At 46.9% G+C, this 20,249-nt stretch overlaps 1 protein-coding gene and 1 non-coding gene across 2 annotated transcripts in view; one reads left to right on the plus strand and one right to left on the minus strand.

Annotated features, from left to right (window-relative positions):
• LOC130150571 (butyrophilin-like protein 2) overlaps positions 1-20,249 on the minus strand; it is a 120,170-nt gene that overhangs the window by 56,054 nt on the left and 43,867 nt on the right. The window lies entirely within an intron of this gene.
• On the plus strand, positions 4,012-4,096 carry LOC130150900 (small nucleolar RNA SNORD45). The gene has a single exon (XR_008822425.1). It is a non-coding gene; the product is annotated as a small nucleolar RNA SNORD45 (small nucleolar RNA).

Below are 20,249 nucleotides of genomic sequence, written 5' to 3' on the forward strand. Positions count from 1 at the left end.
CATTCTCTTGCAGGGGGATACCAATTAAACAAGTTCTAAAGGGGTTGTCTGCCTTTTGCAGACTTAAACAAAAGTCTGTTATTCCCGTGATATTTGCCCATGTCACCCGCATGTTTGTCCTAGGCAAGATGTCAAAAATACTTTGGCCAATGGGTAAAAAATTCATCAAGACCATAAACCAAGTCCACCACTCAAACATGTTTACTTCTACAATTTCCACACTTTCCTTTCTCTCTCTTTTTGGTTTTTTGGGGGGTTGTTTTTTTTTGGGGGGGGGGGTGTTGTTGTTTTGTTTGCTTGTTTTTACATATTCCACCCCACAAATCCGTGCTTTCACAGATTCTGATGATGTATACTGTCTCCAATCAGCATGGTATTACACTAGCCGTATGCTTTCCCTTGCTTCATGCCCGGTTACTAATCAAACACATACACTTTTTACACAATTTACATCTAAGCTTTGGCTCACAGTACCGTTTTACCCCACATAGCATACATTGGCATAATACCCGTGGGTTACATCCCTTACAACATAGACAGTTTATTCTGTCTGCTCGCTCTGAGTCTTCTCTTCAGTCTTCTGATCTTGACATACAGGTCGCACAAACTTGCTAGGGACCCAAATAGGTCCTTTACCTGTGGAGATACAAAAATAACCTTTACTGATAAATAACACCGGATTAGGTCCTTCCCATACGCCTGAAGCCATATTTTTATACAAAACATTCAAACCAGGAACTGTAGTTGTTCCGTTCCCTCGCACCGTTTGGTGACGTATAACAACAGGTGGTCCCTCTCTATCCTCCGTGGCAGGGGGGTTTCGGCCGGGCACCGGCGGGTTACAGAAAAGCGGTGCCTCGTAGAAGCAGAGTATCACAGAAAGCTTTCTTCGGGGAAAGTACGGGTTCTGCTTTCAGGATGGCTGCCAGGCAGAGAATCGATGATTAAAGGGTTTTTTCGCTATTACACGCTTTCTCAGATAAGGTCATTCGCAGAGTTCGTTTGGTGGTGGAACCTGACAGTCAGTTAATAACCCAGTTTGGCAGAGGATTTGTCCCAGGTTTGGCAGCTGCAGAATGAGTCCTCTGATACTGCTGAAAACACTGAACAGAAGCTTGTGGAGGAGGTGAGATGAAGTGACAGTGAGTTCTCAATGAAGCAAAAGCATGGAGTTTTGTCCTTGTAGTATACCTTACCTACTCAGATCTTTTTTGGATAAGATCCCCAATTTTCATCCATTTTCCATTTTCATCTTTTGATTCTCTCTGTTTTTTGCCTGTGTTGCACAACTGCATGCAGCTGGCTGGGGAAAGCTGGCAGGCCTCATGTACAGGGAACAGCACGCGTCCCTCCAGCTCAGCCAGCAGTACTGATTTTCTGCAGCAAGGGGAATGTTTGTCGCTTCCTGGAGAAGAAAATGGGTAAAGTAACCAAAATTCCTTAGGGAATGTGGCGAGGCTGTTAGGAGGCATTATGGGATATGTTGGGGCATTACAGGGCATCATGAGATACAGGAGAGTGTCAGGGGTCTGCCTGGGAGCTGACGGCGTGGGGAGTGCCACGACTGTGGATGAGGTGAGTGAGCTTCTGCGGTGGGTTGGGGGGGTCTCCTGCCCGCTGGATGCCTCGAGGGGGACGGGGGGGTGACACGGGAAGCTTCAGCCACTCATGATCCGTGTCCGGGCAGCCCTGGAGGGCTGGGGGCTGAGGGGAGGGAGGAGGGGAAGCAGGAGGCCACCCCACAGGCGCAGGCACCAGCCCCGGGTACCTCCCCAGCTCGCCAGACTCCCGAGCCTACCTCGGCCCCACTCGCCCCTGCCGCTGCCTGCCCTGCTGCAGCATCTCCCCCGCAGCCTGGCCCCCAGCCCCAGGCTGTCCCCCAGTGCCGCCATGAAGGTGGCCAGCCGGACCCCTGCTGCCGCTCAGGAAGGCCCTGCGGCAGGAGGGGCTCCAGCCAAGGCCGAGCGACGCCGATAATGGTCACTTGTGCTTCTTTCCCTCTGCAAGGGGCTGTGCTGAGGACGCTGCGGGCTGTTCCTCCCCTGGGGATGCCGTTGGCTGCACCTGCCTTGGGCTGGCAGGGATAGTCTCTACCTGGCCTTGCTCCCTCCACAGTGCAGGTGCTGGAGGGGGCTGGGGGGCACGGCCTGGCTGTGTGCAGGAGCTGCTGCGGCAGGAGCTGGACAGGCCAGGGAAAGGTGAAGGGGAAGAAGTCCAAGGCCATGTGGCTAGCAGCTGCCTCCTGCTGCAGGCACCAGAGAGCCTGCTCCTGCGGGTGAGGAAGGATCCACCTCTGCAGCCCACAGCAGGCCTGGCTGCCAGCGTGCACAGCAGAGTCTGTGCGTAACCCAAAGCTTATTGTGGCTTCCTGGCATACAAGGGAGCGTTACGTGTCTAGGAGGCCTTGTCTTGTGAGGAAGAGCTTGAGACACCCACAGGTCACCATAAGTGGAAGACAGACGAGTGATCGGGAGGAGAGAAGGAGAAAGAAGCATCTAAAATGTTACATTTTCACAGCGGTACCAAAAGTGAGAGCTGTGAGTCCCAGGTCCGTGGAACCCTGTCTCCTCTCCGTTGTGTCGCCGGCCCTCCCTGCCACTCCTCTGTGCTGCTGTGATTTGTGTGTGTGTGTGTGGTGGGGACCAAAGCTGCTCTTACTGCTGCCCCTCCTCTGCTGGACAGGGAAGACAAGATACAACAAAAAGCTCAGGAGTTGGCGTAAGGAAGGGGAGGTCACTCGGCCATTACCTTCATGGGCATAACAGGCTGAACTTGGGGAAATGAGTGTGACTGATCAGCAATCAAATCAGAGCAGGAAAATGAGCAATAAAAGCATTTCTTCAAAACACCTTCCATCCAGCCCTCGATTCTACTGGGCCTAACTTTACTCCCCATTTCCCTGTCTTCTCCTCCCTGCAGGGGGATGGGGAACGGCAGCTGTGGTCATTGATCACACATTGTTTCTTCTTGTTTCTTCTTTCTCCTTCTTTTCCTCCTCCTTCCCAAACCTTGCCATACAAACCCGTCGTGTTTTGATTCCCTGTAGCTCTCCATCCTATTATTCTGTCCTGCTTGCTCTTCCATTCTGCCGTTATGTGTCCTTCTGTTGCTCCCTTCTCTTTTACTCTCTCCACTTCTGTCTTGCTCCCTCTCCTTCTCCCCTTTCCTTCATCCTCCGTCTCTGTCCTGCAGCCCAGCGTTGGTTTTCCCTTTACATCTCTGTCCTCATCTGTATCCGTATCTTTTTTAGGTTTTCTTCTTTTTTTCTCCCCCTCACGCCTGCCTCCCCCCAATTTCTTTGGTCTGTTCCCTGGCGTTCTTTTCCTCCCTGCACCTGTACATGCTGCTGAGGGTCCAGGGAGATGTCTGGAGGTTGGGGGGGGGGGGGGGGCACCTCAGGAAAATCTGTGTCCAAAGAGGTACTTACTACTGTGGAATTCCTGACTGCCCCCAGGCATGGGAATCTCCCAAGGCAACGCCCCAACTGACCTTTTCTTGGTGGTTTTTAAAGGCGACACCGTGAAAGGATGGGGTAAGAAAACCTGATGCCCTGAGCACATCATTTCCAGAGAAACATGTTGCTTATACACCTTCATTTGGGGGAAGGACAGGTGCGTACATTAAGTGTTGACTTGTTTCAGTGCAGCTGTGCTTTGATTAAGAGGAACAACCTTCTTTTTCTTGTTGAGAGTTAGGGGTTGCTTTTTCTGAGAATTCTGCATGTCTGTTCAACAGTCATTGATCTGCTGCATGCTTTTCCCTCGAGGAAAAGGACCATATCTCAGTCTTATTTATTCACTGTTGCTCTCTCCATTGTAGAACAAATGTCTTGCCATAGGGCTCTGGTGCTTCCAAATGGCGGCTTGGTTGTCTGCATAATGTATCTGTAGTCCCGTCTCACGGAATGCGTTAATGGTGTTACAAATTATAAATACGGTAGCTTCCTGCCATAGGAAGACAGTGTGTTGGGTTTGAAACCTTTGGGTAGGACAGAAGGAGGTTGCCACGCTGGGTCAGTAGTGAGTGTTGGCACATATTGTCTGATCTAGAGTTGATGTCTATCACCACTTTAGCTCTAGAATTGCTCTGAGACCCAGGGAACTCCAGTTCCCTTAAGCTGCAACCTTGGCACTTTTCCAAGCAGTGGAATGAAATTCCTGTCACAAGCTCTAAGGCAGCTTAAGGACAAGGGGGCACAGTTTGAGTTTTCTTCCATGTAGGCGTCAGGGAGGTACAGTTCTGAGCTTAATACTTAATACTGCTACTAGGAGATGCTTTCAAGTGAGCTGAGTGTGGCTCTGGATACCCAGAGCTGGACAGGGTTAGCAAATGCTGATGTAGAGTTTTGGTGGTAAACTTGACCAGCCTGTCTTAAGGAGCAGGCATGTTCTTTGTTCACAAGCACTGTTTGGTCCCACCTAGGCATCTTGAAATTTTCAAGGGCTGTGGTCCCGTGGTCACATCTTGCTTTGGTCACAATGAACTGTGTGCGATGTGCAGATTTGCTTTTTAAGGAACATGCTGTGGTTATATTTTCTCTGTTTGGCTTTGCGTTGGGGAAATAATGTAACAGTTACAGCTGAACTGAAGGAGTGCAATACCTGATGTGGCAGAGAAGGAGATGTGTTTTACTACTTTTTTGGTGTGCGTCAGTTTGACCCCCAAATGACAAAGCTTGTGGCCAGGTTCCACTGTAGATGTTGACTTGGGGTATGAATGACTCCAGGTGTGCTTTAGGAGAGCTCTGTTAGTGTAGATGTGCTGAGCAATTGTTCTGCTGTGTGTGCAGCTGTTCTGGTTTGGCTTCCAGGTGAGAGCACGCAAAAGAAAACTGGCAAGTGTGGTAAGCCTTGCTCTAAAATGAGACCGGTTTCTACTGCTGCCTGGATATCTGAGAGCCTCCTGAACATTTCAGGCAGGCCAAGTGTTGTGCACTGGTATTTCTGAGTCCACAGCTCTGCAGTTCTCTAGGAGGTGTAAGACACTGCACCGGTGAGACCCACCATCGCCACAGCAGATGTGTTGTCTCAACGTTGCTATGGCAGGAAACTCATGCCATCACCACAGTGAAGGATCTATCTATATGTTGTTAAGGCAGGAGGATAACACCACTGCCACAGAAGAGATTTCAGGCAGGAAGATAACACCACTGCCACCACAGAGATGTATCTATACATTGTTAAAGGATGAGACAGACTGGCACCATGGAGCAATGGGGGGGGGATGCTGATCCTGCAAAACTTAACCAAACCCCTGTGCATGCGCCCAGACCTGGGGTCAGGGGGACCAAGGTGCTTGGAGGCCCCTGAGGATCAACTGATGATGTTGGGCATGTACACCATTGCTGGGTGGAAGGTGTGGTTAAGCAGAACAGCTTGTAATGACTCTATAAAAACCGGAAGCAACTAACATCGGACGGAACGTTCCCCCACCAGACTTGGAAACGAATCAGACTGTTGGGACGCCACAGCTCCGGGGTGGTAGCTATTGCTGTGAACTCTTTCCTTCTTTCCTTCCTTCCTCTCTTTATCTCTCGCTCTCTCTCCCCCTTTGCATTCGCAAATTTCTTGTTGGGAAAAAAAAGTTCCTTGACTCTTGACTCCATTTTGAGTCTTCATTCTGTTGCTGAGAATACAAACAGAACCATGCTCCGGTCTCAGACCCGCATGTGACGTCTGGGCACAGGCACCCCAACTACCAGAGCCCCCCGCAGCCGCCCTGGCATTTGTAGTTCCTGCAGTAACAGGGGTAGTGTGTTTTTCTGCTGACTCTGGCAGGGCTCTGGTTACACACGCCCTGACGAGGGATAGGGAATGTTCAGCTGCCATGGAAAATCACCAGCTAGAGTATGAGTACGAGTGTTCACGGCTGCCTGGGAGTATTTCTTATATCCCACGAAACTAAATGCAAAGCTTCAGGCCATTTTAACCCAGTCTGTTTACAAACTTTGACTGATTTCTTTTTGAGAATTTTATTCATTACCTGTCCTGAGGATACTGGATTATAAGGAGTATGTAATTGTGATGGACTTGCTAATGAATGATACATCTGTATTCGTATAGCTGCAGAAAACTGAGCTTCCCTGTCAGAATCAGTTACACTTAGGAATAATTTCCTTTAGAAGAGCTGTAACAACTGCGTTTGCGTCATGTTTCCAAGTAGGGAAAGCTTCTGCCCACCCTGATAATTGATCAACAATAACCAGTAGGGATGTGAACCCCATGACTTTTGGCATTTCAGCATAGTCAGTCTGAAGCTTTTGGTAGGGGTGTGTCGCTGGAGGACACTTTCCCAGCAGTGTCTTCATTCTTAAAGAGGCGTATTCTTTACATAGTTGACAGCTCTCAAAATTCTTTGGGCTGCTGCATAAATTGCAGGTGCTGCCCAGAATAACTGGATTTTGAGAGTAATACTTTCTGGTCCTTCGTGAGACCTATCGTGCTGCCAGCGAGTGAACGGTAGTAAATACCTCTTTGGAAGTAGCGGTTTACTTCCTTATAGCCACTGTCCATGACATTGTTGTGTTCCCAGTTTCTCCAGGTTTGTCTGTCTTCTTCAGGTAGATCTTTGTAGAGATGAGCTACGTCTGAGAGTTCAGCCTTATCCTGTTCAGTCAGAATCGGAGTCATTGCTCACATGACTTGCCGTGCAGCACCTTTTGGTGCTTGATCAGCCAAGGCATTTACTCAAGATACACTGTCTCGGTGGTTGGTCCGAGCCTCTACATACATGACTGCCAATTCTGTGGGCAGTTGTATTGCCTCTAACAATTCTTTCATTAAAGTTCCATGTTCTATGGACTTACCTGAGGAGGTTAGACATCCACGCTCCTTCCATATCATACCTGTAGCATGACAAGCTCCAAATGCTTGTTTAGAGCCCGTGTAAAGATTGACTCACAGTCCAAGTGTCTATTTTACAGCCTAAGTGAGAGCAACAATTGCTGTACCTTGTGCGCCTACATTGGGAGATAAAGGTCCAGCCAGTAAAACTTGAGTCTCTGTGGAAACTGCATATCCAGTACAGTGCCAGCCGTCTTCATAGTGTGACGATCCATCTGTAAAAAGACTGAAATCTGGATTATCTCAAGGTTGATCCATTAAATTATCTCATGGCTTACTCCTCGTGGTTGCCACTTGTTCAAAATCGTGATCATTTTTTCCTCCTTCTGTAGGCAGTGGTGTTAAGACAGCTGGATGAAGGTTATTACATCTTTCAAGTTTCCCATTGTCTGCAGGTAAAAGCACTGCTTCGTATCGATGCGCCCTTTGTGGAGTAGGTGCTTTTTCTGCATATTGTTTCACAAGTATTGTCACTTCCTGGGGTATACATAGTGCCAGGGGGTGTCCCAGGACAGTAGTCCAAGTTCTTTCTGCTAACTCAGCAGCAGCTGCTGTAGCCCGTACACAAAGGGGAGTTCTTTTAATTGCTGGAGCTAGAGTACGAGACTAATACGCTGTCATAGAGAAAGTCGCAATTTGGATAGATGCAGGTATCCCTTTTTTACAAGTTGTATGCACAGGTCTTTAGTGTCTCTCCTATGTGCTTCTGTATGACTAGGTAAAAAGGCCATCCACATACTGAACCAAAGTCGAATGTTTTAAATTAGGCTCTGGAACTATCGGGTGAGGTGAGATCACATGCTCATTCACCACACGGAGATCCTGAACAAACCTACACTCTGGATCCCCATCTTTATCTATTCTGTGCTTACTTACAGGTAAAATTGGGGTATGATGAGGGCCTTGGCGTTCGCTGAGAATTCCTTTTTTCAGGCAAAATTCAAGTTGTTTTTGAATGCTTGGGATTGACTTGGCACCAATAGGATATTGTTTAATAGAGGGGGGAAACTGTCCTGTTGTTTCTATTCCCGCCAGCTCTGCCAATAGCTGTGACCTCACGTCCTCACTCGAGGTGCACTCCGCAGTTCTTGGGGAATTGCTTCCAATCCCAATGGTATTTCAAAATGAGTATCTTCGTTTTTTAAAAGATGCACAATTTCAGAACCCATAAGGATTAAATGGACCTTGAAAGGCCCTAGAGATATCAGAGTCCCAAATTCCTGCAAAAGGTCTCTCTGTAATGAAGATTAGGAGGAATAAAGGGGAATTAGGAGAAATTGTGACTCTTCCCCATGCAATTTCCCAGCTAAAACAACGGAAGGGGTGTTGAAAGGTATTTCACTGTAGAGCGATTTTTGAAGGACCGAGGACATATGTTACCATTGTCCCTCTTCATCTGGCACCCGAACAGGGACCCATTTAATCGCTTAAATGTGGTTTGCTTAAATGCTGTTCACTTAAATGTGGAAGTCTCCGTGCCTCTGACCCGAAGGAAAGTTGTCCGATTAGGGAGCTGGAGGTCGGAGGCGGACGGAACCTGGAAGGTGAAAAGCGGAGTCCAGAGTTCGGTGTAGAGCTGCAGATCGCACCCCCGCCGGAGGTAAGACCGCGACGAATAAAACGCGGCAGGGCTCTCCACTGATACCCTCTCTGAGAGAGGGGGGAGCACTAAGGAAGACGTGACAAAAAAAAATCAACAACTCTCCCCCCAAAAACAAACAAACAAACAAACAAAAACGCAGCAGGGCTCTCTGCCCATACCCTCTCTGTGAGAGGGGAGAGCACTCAGGGAGACAGCGATGGAATTAGATGCGGCAATTAAGCTCTTAACTAGTATCCTCTTTAAGCGAGGTGAGAGCACTAAAGAAACAGAAGTGGAGGCTTTAGTTTGCTGGGCATGAAAAAAGGATAAGATTCCCGAGCCTGCGTTATTGTTTAGTATTACAGAATGAAGTGGGAAATTGCCTCTGGGATACTACGATCGAGGGAGGCAAAGAAGGAAAAGAAGCTAAAGCATTAGGAACTACGTGGTGGTCTATAATTAACACTCTGAAAACTATGAAGGTGGGAAAGAAAGTAGCGGCAGCAGCTATTGAAACATTGGGAGATGTGGTAGAAAAGCTAACAGAGCAGAAGGGTGATTCACCTAAGCCAGGGGTCCTCAAACTTCTCAAACAGGAGGCCGTCGCGTGGATTAAGTGGCAGGAAGTCACCTGCGGCTGCTTGGTTTGCCCCCCAACCCCCAGCAGGGGAGGGGGTGGGGGGTTCTGTAAATACCGGGGGCTGGATTGAGGACCTGGGGGGTCGTATCTGGCCCGTGGGCTGTAGTTTGAGGACCCCTGACCTAAGCCTTCTCTCTTGGCTACATTTTGCGGAGTTGGGCATACTCGTCCTATGAAGGGTATGTCAGCCTCTGCGTGTTCAACAGTACAGGAGAAGACAGCGGACAAACCGGAAGTTACTCCTCGGGCGGTCTGTTGTAATTGAGCCAAAACCGGAAGAGGCTGTTGAGCCTCCCCAGGAAGGAGGAGCAGTGAGTCATGCTGCACCAATTGGAGCTGTGGGTGGAGCAAGGCCAAAAAGGAGGGTGGCTACAGCTCGTAGGTCACGTCAAGGGGGGCAAAAGTACCGTCCGATGTCGTATCCTCCTCTTCCTGAAACATCATCGGACGAATTTGAGGAGGAAGGCAGGGAGAAGCTTTGTGATAAAAATACAGAGAAATCTTTACAGGAGGTAATAGATAAATTAAGAACACTGGAAAAGCGAGTTGAAAAGAACCTGCCTACTACTTCAATACCTGTAGTTCCTCCAGTTAACCCAACTACCACTCCAATGCTGAACTTGAGAAAAGATCCAATTCTACAGCGTTGGTCCTGTGTTGTTCGTGATGCTGTTTTGGAAGGTGACTGGCAGGTGACTAGCTCATTAGCTTGTCCAGTAGTGGTTAATAATCTTGGAGCAAAATGGGAGCCACATGATTGGAAAATATTGCAACAGGCAAAGCAAATGGTCACTACTCATGGTCTGCATTCAGAGGCTGCGCAACAGATCATACATTTTATTACATGATTTGCGGAAAGTTAATGATCAGGTGCTGGCGATGAGAGTGTTGTAACCTGGTCTTCCAACTCCTACGATGATCCCTCAGAATTGGCAAATTGTTGCGATAGACTTGAAAGACTGTTTCTTTTAAATCCGACCACAGAAGGTAACTCTTACTACACAAATAACTAATCTGCATGATGCTCAAAGGCTTTTAAGAGACCTACAGTGGGTTCGTAATATAGTTGGCCTCACTAATGATGATTTGCAACCGTTCTATTCCTGGTTGCATGGTACCGAAGCCCACAGTCCTCGAACTTGTTCACCAGAACAGCGAGCTGCCCTAGAAGTTGTGTCCCGCAAGATTCAGACTGGCTGGTGTGGTCGCCGAATGGCGAATCATCTGTTATCTTTTTTGGTTTGCAATGTTGCCACTTCACCTTTTGCCTTTATTTTACAATGGCAAAAGAAAAAGGGGGGAAATACGGCGATCGTTTTAGAGCGGGTTTTTTTGCCATTGCAACCCAGAGATCATATTTTAAGTCATCCTGAGGCAGTAGCAGCCTTGGTGAGAAAAGGAAGAGATAGAATTGTTGAAATTGATGGGACTGAACCAGCAGATATCAGTATTCCAGTCCGTGGTGATGATTATGAGTGGTTCCTGAGTCATTCAACAGCCATACGGGAAGCCTTGATGGGTTCTACAGGTGTTGTACACAAAACCGACCAAAAGGACCTCTCTGGACGATGTTAGAACATTACCAGTGGATTACGAGACCGTTATGCTCAAAAAGACCAGCTGAAGGGCCAACGGTGTTTACAGATGCAGGACAAAAGATGAAGAAGGCTGCGTGTGTTTGGCAATCCGATAATCAGTGGCAGAAACACGTGATCACCAGTGAACCATTGGACAACCTTCAAACTTTAGAACTGAAAGCAGCGTGCTGGGCATTGGGAAGCTGGAACGACACACCTGTAAACATAGTATCAGACTCTTTGTACATAGTTGGTGTAGTACAGCGCATTGAAGATGCCTTGTTGAGAGAGACAAAGAATCAACATCTTGGTGAAATGTTTATACAACTGCGTAGTACTCTTTGACAGAGAAAACATGAATTTTATATTATGCATATTAAAAGTCATCAGTGGACCGTTGGGTTGGGCGAAGGTAATGTTAAAGCTGATGAAGCAGTCAGCTGTCTAGCAATAAATCCTCCAACAAATAAGTTTGAAGAAGCTCGTAACAGCCACGAGATGTTTCATCAAAATGCAAAGTCTTTACATCGACAGTATCAAATACCCATAGCAGATGCAAAAGGTATTGTTTGCTCCTGTCCTCAATGTAGTCATCATGGACCTGGTTTAGGGGTGGGCACTAACCCAAAAGGTCTGAAGGCACTTCAGGTTTGGCAAATGGATGTAACACATGTACCTGACTTTGGGAAGCTTAAGTATGTGCATGTCATAATTGACATCTATTCTCATTTTATACGGGCCACTGCACAAACTGATGGAAAGGCATTACATGTGGAGAGACACTTAATGCCTTGTTTTGCTGTCATGGGAGTACCTGTAGAAATAAGGACAGACAATGGTCCAGCATATAATAGTCAATGAGTCGCTAGATTTATGACAACTTGGGGAATTAAACACATTAAAGGGATTCCTCACTCCCCAATGGGGCAAGCAGTTGTTGAAAGGGCAAACCGTACTCTGAAGGATTATCTTCAGAGACAGAAAGTATTGCAGGACATAGACGTAACTGAACGGTTGACTAAGGTGTTGTTTACCTTAAACTACCTCTCCCTTACGGAGGATAGAGAGGGACCACCTGTTGTTATACGTCACCAAACGGTGCGAGGGAACGGAACAACTACAGTTCCTGGTTTGAATGTTTTGTATAAAAATATGGCTTCAGGCGTATGGGAAGGACCTAATCCGGTGTTATTTATCAGTAAAGGTTATTTTTGTATCTCCACAGGTAAAGGACCTATTTGGGTCCCTAGCAAGTTTGTGCGACCTGTATGTCAAGATCAGAAGACTGAAGAGAAGACTCAGAGCGAGCAGACAGAATAAACTGTCTATGTTGTAAGGGATGTAACCCACGGGTATTATGCCAATGTATGCTATGTGGGGTAAAACGGTACTGTGAGCCAAAGCTTAGATGTAAATTGTGTAAAAAGTGTATGTGTTTGATTAGTAACCGGGTATGAAGCAAGGGAAAGCATACGGCTAGTGTAATACCATGCTGATTGGAGACAGTATACATCATCAGAATCTGTGAAAGCACGGATTTGTGGGGTGGAATATGTAAAAACAAGCAAACAAAACAACAACACCCCCCCAAAAAAAAACAACACCCCAAAAAACCAAAAAGAGAGAGAAAGGAAAGTGTGGAAATTGTAGAAGTAAACATGTTTGAGTGGTGGACTTGGTTTATGGTCTTGATGAATTTTTTACCCATTGGCCAAAGTATTTTTGACATCTTGCCTAGGACAAACATGCGGGTGACATGGGCAAATATCACGGGAATAACAGACTTTTGTTTAAGTCTGCAAAAGGCAGACAACCCCTTTAGAACTTGTTTAATTGGTATCCCCCTGCAAGAGAATGAAACAAATTTTGATGGCTTTTGGAATGTTAAAACAGTGGATCTGACTCCCAATCAGAAATGTACATGTATGAGTCCAAATGGCAGCATTAAATGCTAAGAATATACGAAAGTGAGCGTGCTGGGGAGAGAAACTATTTAATCTTACGTCACAGATTTTAAGTTCGTTATTGCTTGATGTAGATGGTACTAGGCATGCTATGTTACAAAATAGGGCTGCAATAGATTTTTTGTTATTAGCACATGGACACGGTTGTGAGGATTTTGAAGGGATGTGGTGTATGAACCTTTCCGATCATTCCATATCTATGCACAAGAAGTTGTCACAACTGCAGGGAAACATGAAGCATATTCTTGCTGATGATAATCCCTTTGATGAATGGTTGAGAGGATTGGGGATAACAGGTTGGTTAAAGACGTTATTGATGGAAGGAATACGCTTTGTTATAATCATTGCTGTAATGTTTTTCGTTTTTAGCTGTTTATTTTCTTGTTTGAAGAAAGGTTTAACATCTATTGTGAAACAGACATGGGTTGTCCAAAAAGAAAAAGGGGGATATGTAGAGGGATTTTTAAAAGACCGAGGACATATGTTACCATCGTCCGGGTTGGACAACCCAGGCCTGTTCGTTGAAGCTGCAGAGCAACTTTAAATTGTCCTGGGAACAAGCAGTGGGAGAAAGAAAACAAGTTATACACAAACAAGAGGCCAGGTGCAGAGCAAGTCCTAGGAACCGTGAAATCAGCACACTCTCATCGGCACACTCTGGTCAGGCACCTGCAGCATGTTCACCAGTCAGCGACACGGATGCCCGTGTGACCAGAAACTTTTATCCAATCACCTTTGTGTAAAGTCGTGTGAGCGGTTGGCTTAAGTTATAAATATGACCTGTTTGTTTAATAAAGTGAGCACGGCATGTAGCCGTATTGGTGTGATTGTCGTGACCCGGCTGACTCTCCACGGGGGACCCTCTCCGACTTCATCCAATTGCTTGGAGAAGTAAGCTACTGGTGATGGCAGAAAACATAATGAAAAACCTAAAACTCTGCTGCAGGCAGGAGCTGCATAGATAACAGGAGCCATCAACACGCGAGAAAGAGCCTCACAGTCTGCGAGGGAAGCTCTGGAGCTTGGCCCACAGCACTTCAAGAAGGGACGGTTAATACAGATGTAGGTGAGCTCCACAAGAACATAAAGAAGGAGCTTCCTGATAAGGATGTCCTAACTGCTAAAAGAAAACAAACTGCTGAAGCGGTAAGACTCAAGGAAACCAGGGTAAAATAATTGTGGTAGTGGGGGATCCTGATCTCCTACTCAAATGTGTGTGTCCGTCCCCACCCCCCCAGCCCCGCGCTTGCCCCCGAAAAGGGTGGATTACCACCTCAGGAGCTCGCGCAGCGAATTTAAAATGAACTGTACCTTTAAATTGAGGCAAGAAAGCAACTCACCAATAATGAGGTAGTAGGTGTAGATTTTGCACGAACTAATCACTTTGCTGTATAAATATGTATTGTGAGTAAAATTCAGCTTGCAGGTTGGGAGGAGCGATCCCCCTTGCACCCTGTGCCGCAATAACCACACCTGCTTTATAACTCTCCTCGAGTTGTAGGGTACGATTCCACATGTCAACGTCATGGACGTTACCTGTGGTAGAGAGGGGGCGGCTCACAGGGTGGGCGCTGGGCTGCAGGGATGGTCCATGCCACGGCCTGAGAGAGGAGGAACAGCACGAGGTTTGTCCCTGGGAGCTGAGTGGGAGAGGAGGCGCAAGGGATGCCCAGCAGCTGTGCCCCGTGCACGGCCACCAAGGTCAGGGACAGCCCCCCGGGCCTGCTGGGCACAGGGGCTGCCTCGGGGCCGGCACCCCAAAGCCCTTCCTCCCAAGGGTGCTGGGCAGGGGCGGGGCTGCGCGTGTCACCCCTGTGTCACCCCATGTCACAGTGCCGTCACTTGGCAACGCAGCAGTCACAGTGCCCCGGGGGAGTATAAAAGGGGCATCGTCTGTGTCCCGCGGCCAGAGCTGGCCTGGCACCAGCCTGAAGACACCTGAGAGGTAGTCCTCGAGGGGCCGGTGGGATTCCCTGGGCGGGGTGAGGGAGGGAGACTGGAGCCTGGATGAGGCTGCTGGTGGGGCCACATCCAAAGCTCAGCTGAGGTCTGGAAATCCTTCTCAGCTGGACAACCATGGCAAGACCAAGGGAATGCCTTCTTGAGAAGCACTGCAGAGCTCACCATCCTCATCCTCTGTGGAGCCAGGGGCAGCAGCCATAAGTTATGAGATGCACAGACGTTGGCGGGATCCTAGAGCTTTGGAGCACCCACTGGTGCCCTGCAGGTGCAGGAAGGATTCTGGCCCCTGAAGTCAATGGGACCAGGGATATTTGGCCACTCTCAGAAGCCCCTGAGATGGCTCTGGGTCAGAGGGAGAGGCTTGGCATCTCCCAGGAGGCGTGACCAGCCTGTGGGACGAGGAGGCAGGTCTCGCTCACATGCTCAGGGAGCAGCCCATTGCCAGGGCTGGGGTCAGGGGGAATTTTCCCCAGGGCACATGGGCACTGGCCCCCGGGGGTTATTTGCTTTCCTCTGCAGCACTGAGCACGACCACTTGCCAGGGCTCCACGGGTCCCTTGGGCCAGGTCACCGCCTGCTGCTTGTGCCCCACGAAGATGGCCTCTCGTGCCCTGCAGCTGGCAAGAGGAAGGCTTTTTTCCCCCGCGGTGGGCTAGCATGTGTCCCTCCCCAGGGTTCCTTTGCCTTTCTCTGAAGCACTGAGCAGGGCCCCTGGCCAGGGCTGCTTTGGGCCATTCTGGCAAGGTGCCTGCTGCTCGTGCTCCAGGAAGGTGGCCCTCGTGCCCCGCATCTGGGGGGAGGAACCTTTCAAGGCTCCCGGCGGGGCTGCCAGTGTAGCCCCCGTGGGCTGCTGCTTTTCCTCTGTAGCACTGGGCACAGCCCCTGGGCAGGGCTCCTCGGGGCCCTTTTGAGCCAGGTTCTCGCCCTCTGCTCTCGGAGCGAAAATTAGAATGGAGAAAAAGGAAGAGGTGAGTGGAGAGGTGGTAGCCGGAGAGCGGAGAGCATGGAAGAGGAGCGTAGAGAGGAAGGAAGAAGAGAGCTTATAGGAGGGAAGAGGAGAGCAGTTAAGACGAAAGAGGAGAGTGAAGAGGAGGGAAACTGAGAGCAGAGAGGAGGGAAAATGGGAGTGGATAAAAAGAGGAGGACTGTGGAGAAAATGGAAGAAGAGGGAAGAGGAAAGCGCAGATGAGAGAAGAGAAGAGCAATGTGGAGAGAAAAAGAAAGCAAAGCAGAGGGAAGAGGAGAGCGGAGCGGAACGATGATGAGAGCAGGGAAGAGGGAAGAGGAGAGTCAGTGTAAGACTAGTAATGAGACGAGGGAGGACGACTACCGACACTTAGGAAGTGGACCGGAGAGGAGAGCGGAGAGGAATGAAGCAAAAGCCTACTGAAGATTAGAGAGGAGGGAAGAGAAGAGCGGAGAGGTTGGACAATAAGAGTGGAGATGAAGAAAGTTCAGATTGGAAAGGAGGGAAGAGGAGAGAGGACAAAATGGAAGATGAGTTCGGTGAGGAGGGAAGTGGAGAAGAGGGAAGATGGAAGATGAGAACATAGAAGAGGGAAGAGGAGAGCAAAGCAGATGGAAGAGAAGAGCGGAGAGGACAGGAGAGGAGTGCGGAGAGGAGAGAAGAAAGAAGAGAGGGGAGAAGAGGGTAAATGAGAGTGGAGTGAGGAGGAGAGCGGAGAGGAATGACAAGGAGAACAAAGAAGCTGAAAAAGGAGAGCAGAGAAGTTGGAAGAGGATTGCAGAGAGGACGGAAGAGGAGGCAAGAGGAGAACAAAGGTGATGGAAGAGGAGAACAGAGGTAAGGTAGGAGAGCGGAGAGAAGGGAAGAGGAGTGCAGACAGGAGGGAAGAGAAGTGTGGACAGGAGGGAAGAAGAGTGCGGGGAAAAGGGAAGAGTAGAGCGGAAAGGAGGCATGAGGAGAGCAGGGAGGAGGGAAGAGGGAAGACGAAAGCAAAGAGGATGGAAGAGGGGAGCAGACAGGGGAGATGGATAACAGGGGAGAGGAGAACGGAAAAAGAAAATACAGAAGAGGAGAGCGTAGAGGCGGGAAGAGTTGTACACAATGAAGAGGAGATCGGAGCAGAGAGGAGAGTCGAGTGCAAAGGAGAGCAGAGAGGAGGGAAGAGGAGAGTTGAGAGGAGGGAAGATGAGAGAGGAGATAAAAGTAAGTAGAGAGTGGAGAAGACTGAAGGGGAGATCAGAGAAGATGGATGATGAGAGCAGAGAAGAGGATGGAAGAAGAGGGTGGAGAAGACATAGGCGGAGAGTGGAGAGGACGGAAGAAGAGAGTGGTGAGGAGGGAAGAGGAGAGCAAAGCTGATGCAGAAAGTGGAGAGGGGTAAAGAGGAGGGCAAAGTGTAGAGGAGAGCGGACAGGAGGGAAGAGTAGAGCAGAGGAAAGGAAAGAAGTGAGCAGAGAGGAGGAAAGAGGAAAGTGCAGATGAATGGAGAGGAGAGCACAGTATATAAAAGAAGAACGGTGAAGATGGGAGAGAAGAGCAGAGAAAATGGAAGAGGAGGAAAAGGAAAAGAAGAGACATAGGAAAAGGAGAGCCATGTGGAGTAAATATGAGAGCAAGCTGAAGGAAGAGGAGAGCAGAGCGGAGGGAAGATAAGAGCGGAGATTAGGGAAGAGGAGAGCAGATGGAAGCGGTAAGTGGAGAGGAGTGAAGAGGAGACCGGAGAGGAGGTCAGAGGAGGGCGGAGAAGGGGTAAGAGGGGAGCGTAGAAGATGGGTGAGGATATGTGAGAAGAGAGAAGAGGAGATCAGAGAAGATGGATGACGAGAGCAGAGAAGAGGACAGAAGAGGTGGGCGGAGAGGACATAGGTGGAGACTGGAGAGGATGGAAGAGGAGACCGGTGAGGAGGGAAGAGAAGAGCAACGGTGATGGAAGAGGTAAGTGGAGAGGAGGTAAGAGAAGAGCGGAGTGGAGAGCGGACAGGAGGGAAGAGGAGAGCGGAGAAAATGAAAGAGGAAAGCCGAGAGCAGTGGAGAGGAGAGAGCAGTATATGTAAGAAGAACCGAACAGAACCCTAAAAATCCTAAAAAACTTTAACCCCAGCAACCCTTAACCCTAAAAAAGTTTAACTGTGAAAAACATTAACCCTACCAACTCTAAAATCCCTTAATCCTAAAACCCTTTAATGCTACACCCCCTAAAAATGCTAAAAGCTCTTAACCCTAACAACACTTAACAGTAAAAAAGCTAAAACCTCTTAAAGTCCTTAACCATTGTAACTCTAACAACACTTAACCTTGAAAAACCCTTAACCTTAAAAATCCTACACCCCCTTAACCCCCAAAAAACTAAACCCCAACAATCTTTAGCCCTAACATCCCCCCCAAAAAAACCTAAACCTGAAAACCCTAAACCCCCTTAATGCTAAAAAACATAAAACCCCTTGATTCAAAAAACCCTTCACCATAAAATACCTAAAAACCAGTAACCCTAAAATCCCTTAACCCTAAAACCCCTTAAAACTAAAAGTTCTAACAATCCTTAACCCTGAAAATGCTACAAACCCTTAACCCTAACACAGGTTAAAACTCTTAAGCCTTGAAACAATAAACCTAAAACCCCTTAGCGCTAAAAACACTTAATTCTAAAAATGCTAGAAAAGATTGACCCTAAAAACCCTAAAAACACTTAGCCCTAAATACCCTTAAAACTCATAACCGTAAAAAACCTTAACCCTAAAACCCCCAAAACCCCTTAACCCATACAAGGCTAAAACCCCTTAACCCTAAAACCCCTAAAATCCCTTAATACTAAAAACCCTTAACATCTAAAACTGCTAAAAACCCTTAACTGTAAAACCACAAAAACCACAACACTAAAAACCCTTAACCGAAAAAACCGTAAACCTTCAATCCCTAAAAACACTTAACACTAAAAAACAATTAACCGCAAAAACCCTTGAAGAACTAAAACCCTTAGATTCCGTTAACCGTAAAAACCCTAAACCCCCTCTAATCCTATACCACTTCACCATAAAAATCCCTAAACCTAAAAACACTTACTGAAAAAAAAACCCTAAAAAGCTTTAACAATGAAAGCCCTAAACCCCCTTAACCCTTAAAAGCCTTAATGCTAAAACCCCTAAAACCGCTTATATCCTAAAAAACGTAAAACCCCTTAAACCTTTAAACGCTGAAAAGGCACAACCCTAAAAACCATTAAGCCTAAACCCCCTTAATCATAAACACACTAAAACCCCCTTTACCCTAAACCCCCTTTACCCTAAACCCCCTTTACCCTAAAACCCCTTTACTCTTAAAAAGCTAAACCCGCTTAATTCTAAGAACCCTTAACACTAAAAAACCTTAACCCTAAAGCCCTGTAACTCTAAAACCCTTAAAATCCCTTAGCCCTTAAATCCTAAAAACCCTTAAAACTCTAAAAAAACCCTATAATAATTGAAAAAAATTCTAAAACCCCTAAACTCAAAAATCCCTTAACCCTTAAAATGCTGAGGCCTAAAAGCCTTAAAAACACAAAAACCCCTTAAACCTTAAAACCATTAACATTAAAACCCCTGAAAACCCTTATACCCTAAAAAGCCCTAAAAAACCTTAAACTTAAAAAAGCTAAAAAGGCATAACCCTAAAAACTCTAAAAACTCTTGAGCCTAAACCCCCTTACCCATAAAAACACTAAAACCCCTTAACTCTAAAAACCCTTAACCCTAAAGCCCCTTTACCCTTAAACAGTTAAACCCCTTAGCTCTAAGAACCCTTAATGCTAAAAACACTTTACCCTAAACCTCCTTAACTATAAAAACCCTAAAATCCCGTAACCCTAAAGACTTGTAACGCTAAAAACTCTAAACCCCTTTAACCCAAAAAAAACCCCACAAAATCTAAACCCCCTTAACCCTACAAACACTTCACACTAAAACCCCTGAAAACCCTTTAACCCTAAAATATCTAAAAATGCTTAAAAGGAATAACCCTAAAATCCCTTAACCATAAAAACACTAAAACCCCTTAACTCCAAAAACCCTTAACCCTAAACCCACTTTCACTCTAAGAAACCTTAAAGATAAAAACACTTAAGCGTAAAAGCCCTTAAGTCTAAAAACCCTAAAAAAACCTTAACCCTAAAATCCCTTAATGCTAAAAACCTATAACCCTAAAACCCGTAAAAACTCTAAAGCCCTGAACTCTAAAAACACTTAATCCTAAAACCTTTAACCACAGAAACCCTAAAAAGCTTAACTCTAAAAACAAACACAAATAAAAAAAAAACCCTTAACCCTACAGTCTCTTAACCCTTTAAAACTCTGAGCCTTAAAAACCTTTAAAAGGCTAAAAACGCTTAACGATAAAAATTCTTAACAATAAAAAAGCTAAAACCCCTAAAAATGCTAAAAACTCTAAAAACCCTAAAAACACTTAACCCAAAAAACATTAACCATAAGACCTTTAGAAACCCTTAACCCTACAAACCCTACAAACTCTTTACCCTAAAAACTCTGAAAACATTTAACCCTAAAGTCCCTTAACGATGAAACCCCTTAACTATATAAACCCTAAAACCCCTTAATCCTAAAAACCATAAAATCCCTTAATATGAAAAACCTTTAACCGTAAAAGCGCTAAAACCCCTTAACCCTAAAACCGCCAAAACCCTAAAAACCCGAAAACCCTTAATCGAAAAAAACCCCTTAAACCTA

Source organism: Falco biarmicus, chromosome 5 (genome assembly GCF_023638135.1).
Source record: "Falco biarmicus isolate bFalBia1 chromosome 5, bFalBia1.pri, whole genome shotgun sequence".
Classification (NCBI taxonomy): domain Eukaryota; kingdom Metazoa; phylum Chordata; class Aves; order Falconiformes; family Falconidae; genus Falco; species Falco biarmicus.